Raw genomic sequence first — 17,966 nt, 5'->3', positions numbered from 1 at the left:
CCATCAGACGTGTTCCGCACGCGTCTTGTCGAAGATTATTCCGTTTGGAAGACCAAAAAATTTGCTTAGTGTTGATGGTATCGCGAATTTTTCGTGGTAAAGCTAGAAGGATCTTGCACGAGCGTCTGAAAACCAAGAACACTATTATCTTCTTCATGAAACAATTAAGAGGTCGATAGGCCTACTTTCCGAATCAGCTGCCACATCTCTGCAGAAGATTCACTCTCCAGTCGAAGTTCATCCGTGTCAAGCGTTTGCCACTGGGGACAAAACGGCGAATCTGTCACGTTAATGGCATGTAGGCGAAATTATGTTATGCATTTTCCGTTAACAACCTGATACCATTTTGCAGGAGCTCTTGAGATTACTTTTGTGTCTAAGCTTGGTTATGTATACACAAAAGAGAGAAAGACAAAGGGCGACAGTTGTTGAGAATAGTCTCTGTTTAAATCCCCACCTGGCCACCCAGATGTGAATTTTCCTTGATGTCTCTAAAATGATTAAGGCAAATGTCGGAATGAATACGTTGAAAGAGTTGAACTGATTTTTCCCCACCCTTCTGAACTTCAACTGCGTCCATAATGATCTCGTCGTCGACAGAAACTTCAGCCTTAATTTTCCTTTCTTCTTTCCATCCAGCCCGAATTCATAGGGCAGAGTAGGAGAGTTAGATTATGGAAGTAACGGGAAATGCAAGTATGATACGGAATTAACGGAAGTCAAACATCAATAACGTTCAAGACGGATGTCTCTTACGCTTACGAGATTATTACGCCTAAATTAAGTGGACAAAACGGTGGGTCTGACGTAAAGCTCAGGTCTGTAAGCAAAAGGAGTGGCTTTAACCGACTTCGTCGATGCTAGTAACGAAAATAAATCAATACCGGCTAAAGGAGAAAGTTGGTGACGCGGCGGTAGTAGATGACACAGGCCGACTGAGGACAATTGCAGCTTTGAAACATAATTGCGCGGTAAGCTGCGTATTATGCATTTTGTTGAGACGCATTGTTTGTGAGAACAATAGCAGTGTGGAACTAAGGTCTGAGAGACTTCATGAACTGAACAAAGAGCTGAGAGTAAAACTCCAGTCTGTTACAGCAGTTGTCAAGGTTATGCCTTTGTTTTAGGTAGACAGAGTACTCAAGAATTAGCTTGTGCCATGTGCGTGAAAAAGGCACAAGATTGCTACAATTTCGCGCTATATTTCGGGACATCAGTTTGAAAGAACTCGCAACTTCACTGAATGTTGTGCGATACTGTTTTATGTTCTGGAATCCGGGAAGTATACTTTTGCACCCGAGCAGGTTTTGCTGGAACTTCATACTATTTCATAAAGCCATTATGCTAATAAATGCCCAGTTACTACTTCTATGAAACCTGCCCTTAACTTACTAGTACAGATAAACGAATAATTTGTGAGAAGACGCAAAAAAATAGGATTTGTATTCAACTTCACTGGCATCAATCCGTCATAACTTTACTTTGTGCTGATTAACGGTAACTGAAATGCCTCTAAATTACTTTATGTACAGGAATTTCAAATAATAGAAGTATTATTGGAATGGATATCTTTAAATAATTTTATTATGACATCATTGTTTCTTTTCTTAGCGCATTTTACAAACTTTCCTGAGTGAAGTCCCACGAAACTTGTCGTTCGTCATGTTGTCGAACGGTTAAGTTGTGATTCTGATTTTACTTCAGATTTTCTTCTTTTTTTCTTGCAAACCAATAACTTTATCTATCAAATTTTAGCGATCGACTCTTCAAACAGAAATTCTGATGATACAGAACACTAAAACTCGTGTTTCTAGAAATCTAATATGTAAATTAAACCAGTTAATTGGTCGAGATTGTTTCAATTTTATTCTGAAAAAAATTGAGTAAGGAGTTAATTTGTAGAAAAATATTCAACTATCTTCATGGTATGTTGTTACTTGAATCGGAAGGCAGGAAAATACCAACACTGGAAATGAGTATTCACACACGTATTGACTATTTTCAATGTGTTTGTTATGTATGATGGCCGAATGCTTTTGTATACAATTAATTACTCTAGATATTCAAAGAAAATCTTAGTTTTCGCCTCATTCTTACTCCCGCAATGCGTATGAAGGTTAAGATGTAATGAATATAATGAATTTCTTGTGTTATCAGACAAACATAGAGAATCTTAACTGTCGAAGTACGGAAGTTAACCTATTCACTCGTATAAAACCTTCAGTCTCTTAATAACTACACATCGTCTTCATTAAGTGTCCAAAAATTATTATCCCTCAAGTGAATTAATCAAACACATAATTCGTGGCTCCGTGTTGTTTAACTCAGTAAATATAGTGCTAGGCCAAAATCAATTACTTCAGTATACTAGATGGAAGATAATAGAAAATATTAAAACAAGTACACTTCATTCCTTTGACCGTCAGAGAATAAAATGAGTGGAAGGAATAATCATGATCAAATTACCCAAACAACAAGGGAGGAAATATGACCAAAACTTCAGCAATACCGGCACGCCAAAAGGAAAAAGCTGTAAATAGGGTAAGAAATATCCACTTTGAAACAGATATTTCTTTCTTCTTATCTTCGTCTCCGTTTCTCTTGTATTATGGTTAACTCACGCTTTGGCTGAAATCTCGACTCGGTTCTTTACCTTTTTCTCCCTATTCTACTTTCTGGTTCAAACGTCCGTACCGTCTTTTACATATTAATAATTCCTAAGTTTTACCTTGTATTTCTTCATTTTCAGCAGCAGTTAGTTGTTTTGGGAACGTAAATTCCTCGAGTGCAAATTGCGTTAAACCCGTTTGCCTTTCGTTTTCATTGTAGCTAACTTTATGCCTCGGTTTCCCTGTCACTATGTTTTCTGTAAATATGTGTATCGTGTCTGTTCTTTCGGACATGTCCCAAAGAACATACGTCATACACATATAATTACGGCAATCACAACCCAAGGATCATTTCTGTACGGGCGCACATGCACGCTCGAACTCATGAGGGAATAGGCCTTCCCACGAGTATTGAGATTAATGGGCAGGGAACTCTACTTTCGGAGTGTGTTTATTGAGTTGAAAATGTGGGTCCGCTGGGGAGCGTGCTTGGGATAAATCCGCGCAGTCGCGCTAATTCTCTTCTCCCCGGTGGTTAGAGCACCTGCGTAATAAGCCGGAGATCCGAGGTTCGAATTCCGATTCGACACACATTTTCAACTCTCCTCAACCTTCCATACACAGCTGATGTTTGTAATTCACTGAAATTTTGTGTTAACTAGGCTGGTCAGTCGGTTAGCGTCCTTTACTCGTTTGACCAAAAACCTTCAGTTTTTTTCTGGTTCAACTCTATAAGCTATATTGACTTACCTTAAGCTATCCATCCTCTTCTTCAAGTGTCAGTTTTCCTTTTGGTGATTAAAAAGTTTCCGTTTTACCTAGTTTCTTCATCGTATAAGCAAAGTGTGGGTACATAAGCACTGACTGGTAGCAAGGGCTTTTTGTGGCATTCCTATATTTCAGACGTGCGTAGGGTAAATGCGGAAACGTGAACTCCAAACAGGACCAACGAGCTGTTATTCTTTTGTTGGCTGCCGAAGGACACACCCCCGTAGACATCCATCGGCTAGTGATGAATGTGTATAGGGCAGCATGCCTGTCGAAAAGCAACTTTGTGAAATGGCGGGCGAAAAATGCAGTTCCTGCTTCATGATATCGCATGTTGCCATATCACGAATTCTGTGATCCAGACGTTACGCCAACTCAACTGGGAGACACTCGAGAACCCGCCCTATATTCATAATCTCTTCCCACGTGATTATCACGCCTTCGATCCATTACAAAAGGCCTTGAAGGGTCGACGATTCCTGTCTGACCGTGATTTGCATCACTTCCAGACTTCTTCGTGCAGCAAGACACGGTGTTTTGCCAAACGGTTATCTTCAACGTGGTGCGTCGGTGGGATGAACTGCACGGCCTTCGAACGGAAACTTTTTACATCGCCCCGTGTATTTTCAAGCTTTTAACACTGCATGATTTGACAAGTTTCCCGGGTACAATCGGAGATTTGACTGGAGGTTGGTTTCCCCTGGAGTCTTTGCAAATATTGTGTAATCTTCAAAATAGTGTTAAAAAGATTGAATGCCCTAGCAATGTGCTAGATTTCTTTAGAAGAATAGTTTCTTTTGATGTCTAAATGATCACGCTCATGATGATGGATGATTCCTCAGAGGTTTAGTTTTTCAGGCCAAACAAAAGAGTGCACCTCACTTTCTACATCTACATCGATATATACTTGGATACGCTGTAAATCAAATTCAGGTGTCTGGCAGAGGGTTCATCGAACCACCTTCACGATTCTCTATTATCCCATCACGTATAGCGTGCGGAAAGAACGAACACCTATATCTTTCCGTGCGAGCTCTGACTTCCCTTATTTTATAGTGGTGATATGTAGGTCGGTGTCAACAAAATATTTTCGCATTGGGAGGAGAAAGTTGGTGATAGGAATTTCGTGAGAATATTCCGCCGCAACGAAAAACACCTTTCTTTTAATGATTTTCAGCCCAAATCCTGTATCATTTCAGTGACACTCTCTCCGATATTTCGCGATAATACAAAATGTGCTGCCCTTCTTTGAACTTTTTCGATGTATTCCGTCAGTCCTATCTGGTAAGGATCCCACACCGCGCAGCGGTATTCTGAAAGAAGACGGACAAGCGTAGTGTGGGCATACTCCTTAGTAGGTCTGTTACATTTTCTAAATGTCCTGATAATAAAGCGCAGTCTTTGGTCAGCCTTCCCCACAACAACTTCTAAAAGTTCTTTACAATTTAAGTTGTTCCTAATTGTAATTCCTAGGTATTTAATTTAATTTACGGCCTTTAGATTAGATTGATTTATCGTGTAACAGAAGTTTAACGGATTCCTTTTAGCACTCATGTGGATGACCTCACACTTTTCGTTATTTAGGGCCAACTGTCAATTTTCGCACCATTCAGATACCTTTTCTAAATCTTTTGCAATTTGTTTGGATCTTCTGACGACTTTATTAGTCGATAAACGACAGTGTCATCCGCAAATAACCTAAGACGGTGCCTCAGATTGTCTCCCAAATTGTTTATAGAGATAAGGAACAAAAAAGGGTGTATAACATTACCTTGGGGAACGCCAAAAATCACTGTTGTTTTGCTCGTTGTCTTTCCGTCAGTTACTACGAACTGTGACCTCTCTGGCAGGAAATCACAAATCGAGTCACATAACTGAGACAATATTCCATAAGCACGCAATTTCATTATAAGCCGCGTGTGTGATACAGTGACAAATGCCTTCTGGAAATCCATAAATACGGGATCGATCTGAAATCCCTTGTCTATAGCACTCGACACTTCATGCGAATAAAGAGCTGATTGTGTTTCACAAGAACGATGTTTTATGAACCCATGTTGACTGTGTGTCAATAGACCGTTTTCTTCGAGGTAATTCATAATGTTCTAACACATTATATGTTCCAGAATCCTGCTGCGTATCGACGTTAATGATATGGGCATGCAATTAAGTGGATAACTGTTACAAACTATCTTGAATATTGGTGTGACCTGTGCAAGTTTCCAGTCTTTGGCTACGGATCTTTCGTCGAGCGAACGGTTTATATGATTGCCAAGTATTGGACTAATGTATCAGCATACTATGAAAGGAACCTAATTGTTATACAACCTGGACCAGAAGACTTGCTGTTATTAAGTGATTTAAGTAGCTTTTCTACTCCGGGGATATTTACTTCTGCGCTACTCATGTTGGCAGCTGTTCTTGATTCGAATTCTGGAATATTTACTTCGTCTTATTTTGTTAAGGCATTTTGGAAGGCTGTATTTAGTAACTGTGCCTTGGCAGCATTGTCTTCGATAGTATCTCCATTGCTATCACGCAGAGAAGGCATTGATTGTTTCTTGCCGCTAACATGCTTCACATACGACCAGAATCTCTTTGTACTTTCTGCCAGGTTTCGAGACATAGTTTCATTGTGGAAACTGTTATAAGCATCTCGTATTGAAGTCCGCGTTAAATTTCGAGCTTTGGAGTGCACACTGATTGGAATAACGGATATACTTTGTGCAAAAGAAAGGATACGTTTATTTCTTTTCTTAAATATTCTCAGTGAACTGGATGCGATCTAGGTTGTTCAAATGAACAGCTCATGAGAGACCAAGTTTCTAATGTCTTGAAGATGCTATAAATCACTGTTCAAAAACCTAACTTGTCCGGCCGGTGTATATTGATTATCTTTGGTTATAAATTCAATAAAATTTTGTGTGAAATATTTGTGTTTTAAATCCGCCCTGGTGACATTTTAAATGAACGAATGAATTTAAAATATAAATATTCTATTCATTCCTTTAAAATGTCATGAGGACGGATCTAATCACGAACATTACATACAAAATTTTATTGAATTTATAACCAAAGGTAACGGACAGAGACAGACAACTTCCCATAGACACGTCGATTAGAAAGATCATACATACAGAACAAAATGATAGAATAAAGACATCATGGCAGCTGTAACCATGTAGCATCTTTTTCCCCACTGTCACAACTATCAGTCTGTGAAATCTGGCGATAAAATGTCAAATAACAAATATTACAAGAAAGGACGATTAACAATAACAGCAAACTACAAAACGGTATTTAGTATAAGAGACCTAAATCTACACCACCTTGTAATGCAATACGAAGTGACAGTGACCAGCGATGGTATATGATGTGAGTATAAAAAAAAAATTGTTTAACTTTCGCGGATGGTCTGAAGACGGCAGTCTAGCCGAACTGGACCCATCACAATAAAAACATGTAAGTAGGCTGTTTAGGTTCTTATATTGGTAACGCCACCGCCACGTAGCGCTCTGTATGAAAATCACTGGCTGTGCTGTGTGCAGTCTGTGACTGGGTGGCATTGTTGTAATATTCGCTATTGTAGTGTTGGGCAGTTGGCTGTTAACAGCGCATAGCGTTGCGCAGTTGGAGGTGAGCCGCCAGCAGTGGTGGATGTGGGGAGAGAAATGGCGGAGTTTTGAGAGCGGATGATCTGGACGTGTGTCCATCAGAAAAAGTACATTTGTGAGAATGGATGTCATGAACTGCTACATATATTATGACATTTGAACATCATTAAGGTAAATACATTGTTTGTTCTCTATCAAAATCTTTCATTTGCTAACTATGCCTATCAGTAGTTTGTGCCTTCAGTAATTTGAATCTTTTATTTAGCTGGCAGTAGTGGCGCTCGCCGTATTGCAGTAGTTCGAGTAACGAAGATTTTTGTGAGGTAAGTGATTTGTGAAAAGTATAGGTTAATGCTAGTCAGGGCCATTCTTTTGTAGGGATTATTGAAAGTCAGACTGCGTTGCGCTAAAAATATTGTGTGTCAATTTAAGCACAGTCATTTATAATTTTTCTAAGGGGACGTTTCAAACATTAAACTACTGTAACATCAGTTTGGGTTTTATTATATAACATCTCTAAGAGATTTGATAATTTAAGTATGTCTTATAGAACCAACTTTTTCCACAAATACATCATAAATATACGCTTACTCATCGATTAATAGCAGCGTTAACAGCTTTCCACGTGAAGTGCTTCATTTTACTTTGTTCACTGTTATCTAGAAGACTCTGGAGTACGGTGTGAAGTACGGAAAGAGAAAACAAAACGCCAAAATTTTAAATTTTCTTCATTCACAACTTCTACGCTTGAATGTGTATCACGCTGCCTCAGGCATATGAATCAAGTTCATTTTTCAATAACGAACTTATTAGTTGTTTTACCAAAAACAAATGGCGAGAATTGTTCCAAGTGTCACATTCGCTACATCCATTTCGTAAGCACTTATAACGATTAGCCTGATTCAAAAATTTAAATAGAAAATATTTAAAAGAAGTGGTGATAGCTGCGTTGTTCATTTGTGACATCAGTACAGATTTGTACTGATACGTGATTCCTTAATCGTACCACACTTACACACCGTATCTTAAATACCATGAAAGAGGAAGCGGGATGAAATCATGGTTGGTAGTCACAATTTATAATTAAGACAGTTGTTTTGACAATACCCCTTTAAAAAGAAAATTGACAATTACATATTGTGAACGAGCCACTAGATAAAACTTCGCAAATAGAATTAGAAATCCAGCGTAATCAGTACTCAAACAAACAATTCCAAATTAAGAAAATAGGGTTATTCACAAACTTGAGAACTTCCAACTCCCATATATGACTTCGCTCAAATGGATACAATGAAACAATGACAGGTAAAGGGTGACTTAATACACTTCAACACAAGTGCCAAGTTAAGATGCCATTAGATAACATGATAGAAGCAGTTCTCAGCAGATGCTATGCAGTTTAAGGTTTAGCCAGCTGCCAGTCCCTAATATTTAAGAAAACAAGTTCATATACAAACAGGTAACATACAATATATACATCTACCAGCTTAACCCGTCTTGACGGAAGGAAGATAAATACTAAATTTTGGAGGGCGATATGTGAACAACTCCCGGTAGTGGCCACGTTCTTAAACACTGCCAGGCCTAGACCTCGGATGACATATCACTCTCCGCCTAGGCGCTGGCACAATTAAAAGCTTCTGCCCGAATCACAAAGACATTGCAATAACTCTGAAACATAGAAACACTGGGGAGAACCTTTGACTCACACATGGACAACTGTATTAATAGAGTGCAGGCTTTAAAAACAGCAACATAAAATCATTTGATTCAAAGAGAGACAAAGCACTAGTATAACTTCTGAGAAAATTTTCAAATAACAGCCACCATTTAACTAGGCCAACTAAACTCTTCCACACCGTCTTAAGGTTCGACTATGAAAGTATCACCATAAAAATAATGTTTAAAATCTCTGAGTGTGTCGGTGAACATACAATTAGGACGTCTTACTACAAACCAGGCACACTATACGAGGGAGCGAGTTTCACAGCTACACCGCTTCCCTTCAAATTTTGTTCCCAGCGAAGTCACGGAACTTATATCTCCAAGCTGCCCATGTCGGCAAAACGCCCAACCAATTTCACACCACAACGTGTAACGGTCATCACGCACGTTCGGCAGCCATTGACATTCGTCTCTCCGCGAATGTCACGAGATCTCGAGGGTTACCCGTCTGTACCGTAACGGGCGAGTTGTGGCGCCCTGGATATATTATATGTTTGGAATTGGGGCGGCCGCACAGGACGCACGTCAAAGGCGGGGCCCGACAGCAAACACGTGGTGGCAAACGTTAGCCGGACGAGAGGGGTAGCCCCAGCGCATGGTTCAGCCGCGTGGCTGGGAATTCTGCTGTGACGAGGATAGTGATTTGTGTCGATGGAGGAGATGTCTATGCCGGGAGTGCCAAAGATGGTGGACTTTGTGAAACCTTAGTGGCAGACATTTCACAGTTCGAATAGAAATTAATAGTATCCAGATGAATAATGATACCTCAAAAAGAAACATGTGCATTACTATTATTTGCACGACGATTCTGTGGGTGTAATCAGATTTTCAATATCTTTATTAGTTTAAAGTTTAGTATCTGACAGTAAATTATACAAGTAACACCTAGCAACGAATTTCCAAAATATAGACGCTTCATCCGATTTTGTCGATCGCCGTGTCTTTAGAAAGCTATTAGTGTAAACCTAAATTGGTAATAATTACAGGCATGTAACGTAAATAGTACATGAGTTATTGGAGGTCAAAGTGGCCGATTACTATCGATCGCGTTAGGCTAGAAGTAATTCAGTTACACGAAATGACGGTATCAGCATGCTTATAAATATATTTATTCATCTATGTCTTTGTATACATCCGATATATACTATTCATGAAGAAATTGTTTAAATATTTACTGTGTCTTAGAAAGCACAGAGAAATTAGGCTCCTGGCCTGCCTTTTCATCTTTTCTTTTGATATGTGTTTATTTAATTGTTTATGTATTTAATAATGTGTGTTAGAGCGTGTTTGTGGTCCAGCAGTAGGAATATTTATTTAATTTAAAGTATTTAAATGTAAATCCAGTATTTCGTATGTGTTTTATGTATGTGACTGTGCATTGGCTGTAAGACTTGGCGGGAGCGCTCTAGCCAATCACAGCGCTGGTGAGACTGTATGGGAGTGGGGGAGGAGCATCGATTCGAGAGAGGACGCAGGGGTAGTTCTGGGCAGGACGGCACAGGACACGGACGATACGGGCGACAGACGCACGGTCGCGAGAGAGTCGCGGGAAAGACTTGGGGCAATTTACGCGTTGTCGCGCGAGATAGAAATATTTCGTAGTGCCGACTTGTGCACTTGTGAGATTTCCGTGGCTTCTGCAGTGAAGACGTAGTGTGCGTTTAGAAGTGAATGTCTCACGAGCTATGTTGTTGTTCACAACTAATTAAGTGAAGCAGGAATCTTTGTTTCCCTGTTATTCAACTTACGTTTTATTTACTTGCTGGACAATCGACACCAATAAGTGTTTTTCAGAAATATACCACATTCTCAAAACTACTTCTACTATGGTATTCGTCATTTAAAGTCGTTAAGATAGTACCTGTAGATTTTATTCAATTGCAGTCTTTCATTTATAAAGTTGTATATTACTTTCAAAATTCGCAATTGCCGAGTGATAGGATCTTCGCCCATTCGATTCATGTATATATTCATATTGTATACTGTGGACTCAGCAGTGTTTGGCTTCTAATGCGGCAACCACTTATCCCAGCCCCTAGACAACGAAACCAGCTAAAACTTTTAATGTTTTAACTATGAGTCTTAGGGTACGTAGTTGAGGGCCACACCCTTTCATGCAGTTCCTTTATGTGAAAGGCTGCACATCGAGGACTAACAACCATCTCACTTCGCTTGCGAAGCCGCAAGATAAGATACGCGAAAAGAAAATGTAGCTTACATCAACCACAATCGATTTCAATACATGAACAAAATAAGATTGATGCCAGTTCACCATGGCTCACGTACTATGGACAGAGTTGAGAAATTTACTGCTTTTTACATTCTAACACATCACTTCAGCCACATTTTTAAACTCTCTTCTGAAAATGGCACTTCCTGCTTATCAGTGTTGCAATGTTCCATGCAGTTTATATCCCTGAGTCGCTTTCAGATCATCACAAACAATAAAAATCTGCGGAAAGACAAGCAGACCGTGTGCGTTTGCTGGTGGTAGGGAACATGGTGGTATGAATCGCAGAAGAAGAATCAGTGTATTAGCATAAAATTACTATCCCAAAAAAGAAATAGTACATCCGTTAGAGCACTTGATTTGCCAGGCCACTGAAATCATCAGCAAATTAATGCTGTAATAATTCATCTTTACCACAGCACCTCTTCGAGTTTAGAAGTACCATTGTTCCACCCGTAAATGCGTTTATTGCAAGAACGACGTGAGGAACAATTACAGAGACCAATAACTCAAGTAGCATTCAGTGCCGCATAAATACCCTGGGGTGGGCATTATTCGTGCTTGTACGTATGTGCCGACATGTAACGGCCAACATTTCGGTAGCATGGGGTCATACATTAGGCGCTGTTAACGCAGTGCCTAACGAAGAGATCACCGATTAGCCGCCGGCACATGGTGATTGAGGAGTCGCGCTAACGGCGCCTCTGATGAACAGCTGCTATTACAGAAACTATGCGCAGGCCATCACACAGCCACTGCTGATCACAGTCAAGCCGCTTCACGCATACAATAGTTGATACCGCCTCCCACAACTGCTTCGCATTAGCAGACGGAGCTGCCGGTGTTGGACGAATTAGTATATGTATTTAGATTCGTCAGTTCCATGCGGCTTTTCGCGGATGATGCTGTAGTATATAGAGAAGTTGCAGCGTTAGAAAATTGTAGCGAAATGCAGGAAGATCTGCAGCGGATAGGCACTTGGTGCAGGGAGTGGCAACTGTCCCTTAACATAGACAAATGTAATGTATTGCGAATACATAGAAAGAAGGATCCTTTATTGTATGATTATATGATAGCGGAACAAACACTGGTAGCAGTTACCTCTGTAAAATATCTGGGAGTATGCGTGCGGAACGATTTGAAGTGGAATGATCATATAAAATTAATTGCTGGTAGGCGGGTACCAGGTTGAGATTCATTGGGAGAGTGCTTAGAAAATGTAGTCCATCAACAAAGGAGGTGGCTTACAAAACACTCGTTCGACCTATACTTGAGTATTGCTCAACAGTGTGGGATCCGTACCAGATCGGGTTGACGGAGGAGATAGAGAAGATCCAAAGAAGAGCGGCGCGTTTCGTCACAGGGTTATTTGGTAACCGTGATAGCGTTACGGAGATGTTTAATACACTCAAGTGGCAGACTCTGCATCGCGGTGTAGCTTGCTCGCCAGGTTTCGAGAGGGTGCGTTTCTGGATGAGGTATCGAATATATTGCTTCCCCCTACTTATACCTCCCGAGGAGATCACGAATGTAAAATTAGAGAGATTAGAGCGCACACGGAGGCTTTCAGACAGTCGTTCTTCCCGCGAACCATACGCGACTGGAACAGGAAAGGGAGGTAATGACAGTGGCACGTAAAGTGCCCTCCGCCACACACCGTTGGGTGGCTTGCGGAGTATAAATGTAGATGTAGATGTAGATCTGATTACGAAATCTCTGTCTGATCATGATGTAATCTAACTCAAATCTTCCCGATCACCTTGCCTGTTCCAAGTATATCTCTACCTCTTGTGATTACTGAACAGAGAATTTGCTATCACTAGCTGAAATTTATTACAGAACTCATTTAGTCTCTCTCTACTTTTCCTTTTTACTTTCCAGACGAACGTGTCCTTTGATATTAAAGCTAGTTTAGTGGATGTTTCTCGAAAAATATGCAGTTTTATTTTCACAAATGCCGTTAAAAATTAGAAGTAGTTCACTCCATAATTTTTTACAAAGTAAAATACGTTTCTGTTACATTTTTGTATGTCTTGACAATTTGTCTCGCATGGTCGTAGATTAACACAATGCATGAATGAATGAATATGCATTCGTACTGTGCTCAAGAAACTTACACACATGTGTTGGCTTCCCAATTGTCGGTTTTCTTGATTTTCATGCTTTATTTTCAGTGCGCTATATGTGAGAAGTCACTGGTGGTCTGGCGACTACTTCAGATTTGTAACAATAGAATTACAATTTATGCTTGCATAACTATTTGTTTGCTCGGCGTCTGTTGTCTTGTTCGTTCGAAGAAGTGTTACCCAGCTGTCGTCTATTCCTTTGTTATTTTGGTTCCTCTCTGCCTACTTTACTATTCTGTGCGTTCTTTGTGGATATTCTGTTCTTTGTTTGTGGATATCTGCATCATGAAGACTATAGGATAGAAGGAAGGGTACAATTTTGAATTTGGGTATGATGCTGTAGAGAAATGGATTAGAGGGAGCTCAGCGAGATGTTCACGGACGGTATTTTAGGTTATAAGTTATTTGATGTAGATCAAGACAGGAAGGGGAGAGGAGGCTGTGTGTCAATATTCTCCTGATTACATGTTGGCGTACTGTTCTACTATTTCTCCTATTAGTGTAAACCCTTAGTTCTTTGTCATCTTCACTTGGTCATTGGAAAGGGAGTTTCGATTATGATTACATTCTCTGAGATACTTAGGAAATGTGGAATTATTTGACTCATAGTTAAGGGTTCCCTCATTACTTTTGTTGCGAATTTCGGATGGTCTGCCAATTTGCGCCACATTAAACCCGCCCACCAAACGTGTTGCAACGTAACTTGTATATACCTGCTTTTAGGAATAAGCCCGGATCTTTTTGAAGTGTTGGTGTTTTCACGTGTAGTTTATGTCTGTATGTCATTTGGCACCATGATGTATTTTCTTTCTTTCCTGTTTAGCTTACGTCGTTTCTTTAGTGTTAAGTATGTTTGCATGTCTCGGGTGACACTGATTGTAGTTTTGTGTTTACTGTTGTTACTTGTTTTGTAGTTGTTTACCAGTGTTACCAGTCTGTAGGTTGTTTTTGGATATATGCACCTTGAAGTCAAGTTGTTTGTGGAGTATTGCTGTGTTTATTCTTAGTAGGCTGTCATGTGTAAGAATGCTGCTAGTTTGCTGAGTTTCGGTGGGTTAAGGTTGGTTAATATTGCGCCAATTGCTGTGGGTTTACGTACACTGAGTTCCTGTAATGTTAGGTAGGATATAAGGCAACAAATTTCCCCCAGCGAACTCTATCACATAACAGGTTTTCAGCTCCATCCAGTTCACGCTCGTGCTTTGGAGATCCACAAACTTTGTTTCCAACTACTGGTAAGCGAACAGTGTCAAATATGACGAAACAGAAAAAACAATTCCTGTAGTGCATTTCAGATGCTGCATCCCCAAACAAAATTTTATGGGATTTTTCTGTATTATCTTAATGCTAATATATCCTTCCTTACTGTCGTTTCAGCACCGATAAAGAAAAGGCAGTGAGAGAAAATTTAAAAGAAGTTGAGGCAAAGCAGAAGAAATTATTTTAGAGGAGAGTGGCGAGAATAAAAGCCATGTAAATGGCATTAGTGGCAATCCAAACGAGATGCAGTGGAAGGAGTGTAAGAATGCCATTCAAATTTTCATATGTAAGCGCCACTTAATCACAGACTGAATTAAAAAGACTGTGACATACGACAGGCAATGCGTATTTTACATATTCTTTATTTATTACAGAGTGTTTTTCTCGGTGACATTGCTGTAGATGTTTGAGTTTGTTGTGCAGGAGTTATTATGCCATCATATGCTGACATTTACCTTTATTTATTTATTATAAAGTTTTCGCTTCTCAATTGGGGTTAAAGCTGTTGTAGGTATATTTCAAGTATTGTGTAGGTGCATGGCCGAAACTGAGTTGGCAATACTGCCAGTAGCAAGCTTTGCCATTTTGGGAAACGTACCCAAAGTGACCAACTTAAGTGCTTTATTTCTCATTTGTTTCATGATAGTGTGGATAGTTTCCTGTAAGACACTTTATTTTATGAATGATCTATGTTTTCAACTTATTCTCACAATTCTTCATTTCTGCAAAATTTCCGTAGTATGGTTTAATTGATGCCAATGGCACTGCCGCAGTGGTAACACTGTTCCCCTTCAGGTCACCGAAGTTAAGTGCTTTTGGGTTTGGCTAGTACTTTGATGGGTCACCATCCGGGTTTGCCGACTGCCGTTAGCAAACGGGACGCACTCAGCCTTTGTGAGGCCAGTTGAGGAAATACTTCATTGAGAAGTAGCGGCACCAGTCCACAAAATCTGACTATGGCTGGGAGAGCAGTGTGCTGACCACATGCCCCTCCATATCAGCATACATGACGCCTAGTGGCTGAGGATGACATGGAGGCTAGTTTGTAGTGCTGGGTCTTGAAGACCTATTTGGATGGTGTTTGTTTGTTTAATTTACCTGATTCATCCTTTTTGTATCTTCCCCCCACCCCCCACCCCGGCAATGTGATCTGCCCCCCCCCCTCCTCCACCCTAGAGCCACCCATGCATGTGTAATTTTGCTGACTCTTTTCAGGTCTCAAACGCATGTATGGGCGTCGTTAGAATGATGAGGCTGTACACCCACCCGAAGCTTTGTCTACATACTTATTGAGTCTAATCGCCATTTGAATCCTATGATTGGAAAGATTACAGAAGTTTATCCATTTCTGCTGGCTGGTGATATCTACATCCACGTGTCCATCATTACAGAGATATGAAAGTCGCTCTACATCTTGTGGTGCCTTCTGTTGAACTAACGTAGATTTACCCATTACATGCACATCAGTTTCCTGTAATACCTATCTATTCCTACCATGAAGCTCATATTGTCCAGTATCCATTTCTTCTACTCCTTCCCCTACAACCACATACTAAACCGCCATGACTATTATATTTTCATTTCCCTTTACATACTGACTTACCTGGTTAGTATTCTTTCCTCTGCCTCATTATCTTCGGCTTCCAACGTCAGCCTGTATACTTGAACAATTGTTGTATGTGGTGGTTTGCTGTCTATTCTGATGAGAACAGCCCTATCACTGAACTGTTCACAGTAACTCACTTTCTGACCTACCTTCCTACTCATAACGAATCCTACTCCTGTTATACTATTTTCTACTGCTGTTATTAATTTATTTTCTGTGTCCCGAATAACACACATTTAATTCTAGTATAAGTTAGCTGGGACGAAATTTAGAGTTTAAGTATGTTTCACCCAATAATCAGAAAGACAGTTGGCCCCATCATTAGCTAGTCGTAAATCTAGCGGGCTACAGCTTTCGACATTCCCCCCTAAGGCTTTGTCTCTATCATCGGGGACACCAGTCGCTGTCTCTGAAGAACAGAGCACAACTGTGTCACTACTTTCGTCATTACTAGCGCTAAAATTCCTAACAATTTTTATTCAAAACTGAAGCAGTGGCGAGGTTAGATCCAGGGACACAGGATGTCTTGTTTAATGGTCGAAGACACTACGTGTACCACAAAAAACTGATGCAATGTAACCAATATTGAAATAATATTAGTACACTACTGCAGTACTAAATTAGAAGGAACAGATAATTTCAAAGAAGTACATAAGTTTGAATATCCAAATAATATGACAAGCTACTAATTAAAATGTTTGCTTCGTGACCTAAACTGTCGTCTTACCTGAAACTGACTTTCGATGTTCTTTTTCGTGGAAAATTGTTCTTCATTTCATAAAAATCCATATTTCGTTATCTTTCGTGTGTCTACATAACTTGAACACCTAGGGGAGAGCGGGGAAATATCATGCAAGGAAGCCATTTTTCAAATATTTCGCATTTTTCGAACTCAATTGAAATGCTAAACACCTTTTTTTGGGCAAGAAATCAATGCCCCACACGTTTATGGCTTCATATTTGCTATATTAAATCGATTTACGTTCCTACAGCTGTTTTACAAAAGTGTTACGTTGCACGGTATTACCCCGAGGGGTGGGGTAATACCGCGCAATATGTCTTATGATACAGCATAGCACATAAAATGACAAATACTCTGTAAAAATAAATCAAATTAAGAAATTCGAAATTCAGAATTTATTTAGAATTGGAAAACATAAATTTTACAACTTATTAAAGTCACTAAAGACAGAAAATCCTTTTACTGGTAAAACAAAATTATTGGATTATCGTGTTATCTTGTCTCTGAACACATTTATCCCCTGTTTTAATGGCAGTAGTCGCAAATATAGTTTTCAGCTGTGTCACATGCACTACACTCTGAATGAACCCATCCACTGCAAATCACACATCGAAACCACAGCTCCCTGTTTTTCCCAAACTCGACGCAAAGCATGCAAACAGTGTCGTCGTCCCTAAAAGTTCCATTCTTGCTCGTAGGCCTAACACTAGTTTCTCCGAAAAGGACAACGTCATCCATCTCATCGTCACTACAAATTTTGTGCAATGGTAGGTCCAAATCATCATTCGATGAAGAATCAAAAGAAAGATTCCGTCGACATTTCTTTCTTTCAAATTCTTGAGGTTTTATCTTTGAAGCAAACTTTCTGAACTTGCTTTTTATCTTAGGCTTTAGCACTCATTTTCTTTCTCTATTTATTAATTTTACTTTTTTGTTCTCCGCTGCTTTTTGTAAACTAGCTTTGTTAGGAGTCAAAGCAAAAATTGAGGAATGATGTTGTCTGGCAGTTTTCTTCAGTTTAAGAGGTCCTGGTAAGGGAGAAATATCTTTGAATTGTAGCCCAACTTCGGGCTGAACGTGTAGGCCTAAGGCTTTGTCTCTATCATCGGGGACACCAGTCGCTGTCTCTGAAGAACAGAGCACAACTGTGTCACTACTTTCGTCATTACTAGCGCTAAAATTTCTAACAACTGGTAAAGCTAGGCCTATTTCTCCGTCTCGGTGCACACGCATGATATCTTCGTCATTAAATGTGGTAGGATTTAGAGGGAAAATTCCTGTTTTGC

This window comes from Schistocerca nitens, chromosome 4 (assembly GCF_023898315.1).
Source record: "Schistocerca nitens isolate TAMUIC-IGC-003100 chromosome 4, iqSchNite1.1, whole genome shotgun sequence".
NCBI lineage: Eukaryota > Metazoa > Arthropoda > Insecta > Orthoptera > Acrididae > Schistocerca > Schistocerca nitens.
This window is presented reverse-complemented; position numbering follows the sequence as displayed.